Below are 1,139 nucleotides of genomic sequence, written 5' to 3'. Positions count from 1 at the left end.
TGGTTCATAGACGAAATCAAAAGGCTATTTTAAGCGGGCCTGAAGTGACGTTTGTGGCCTACAGTTAACTGAGTACATGGAAACCGAACAGCACCATGTACCTATGTCGGATAAGTTTTCAGCGGGAGAAGTAAATCAGTAAGGCCCAGAACAGAAATAAATGAAATAGAAAACAGTAACAAAACAAGCTGGCTTGAGGGGAGCGGGGAAGCTCGGGCCTCTGGCCAGCCTCGGCCAGCCTCCAGGTTCCGGGGGCTCAGCTCTCCGGAGGCGCCTTCCTGTGTGCGTGCACGCGAGGGAGCTGAGATGCTCTCCACATACGTGTGGCCACTGTGGCAGTTCTACTGTTGCCAAAATGGAAAAGGGTGCGGGACAGAAACATTCAGAATGGTGAGAGTTGTGTTGACTCCCTTCAGAGGAGACCTTGGTGTCACAGTGGCGCACTGTCTACTGGGTGAGCCGTGACCCTCCGAGACGTCAGGATGAGGATCGGGCAGCTCTGCTTTCCTAGGGGACCACATCTAGCGACTGCACGGCAGACAGGACTGACCCAGCAGCACGCAGTTGCCCTGGGTGGCACGGGGCACAGTGCCACTGCAGTCTCCGGGTATTTGTGTGGACACCAAACAGCCCCAAGCCCCGGTCTGCCTGAGAGTGAGCTCCTACTGTTTAGAAGTATAGTTTTTGTCTTTGTATTGTTACAATGGAAGAGGAGTGACAAGTGCTCGGTGTAACCAGGGTGGCCTGTGGAGGCGCTGCCACAGCCTGGCTGCATGGAGGGGCCGCGGCAGGCAGGGCTGCCGCCTCTTCCCGTCGCCAGGCCTGTGGCCAGGCAGCTCGGTGAGAGGACCGAGAGGCCGCAGAGCGCAGGGTCGGGGCACATGGGTATTAGCAGGACGTGGGCAAGAATGTCCAAAATCTGCCAACAGCACCGCGGGCTCTTCCTGACTTGAAGTGGTTCCGCCTCAGCGAGGGCTTGGCACCCGGGCGCCCGGCCCGGCAGCGCTGCGCTTGCCACTCCAGCAGATTTTCCACGCGCTCTTGTGCACAGAGCCGTGTCGGGTGCCTGCCCTTCGTGGGCCGATGCACGTGCGCCGAGCGCTGTACCCACACTGCGCTGTGACATTGCTCAGGTGTCA

This window comes from Octodon degus, unplaced genomic scaffold, assembly GCF_000260255.1.
Source record: "Octodon degus isolate 3935 unplaced genomic scaffold, OctDeg1.0 scaffold00027, whole genome shotgun sequence".
NCBI classification, from domain to species: Eukaryota; Metazoa; Chordata; class Mammalia; order Rodentia; family Octodontidae; genus Octodon; species Octodon degus.
The sequence above is the reverse complement of the archived record's forward strand: the minus strand, read 5'-3'. Positions refer to the sequence as shown.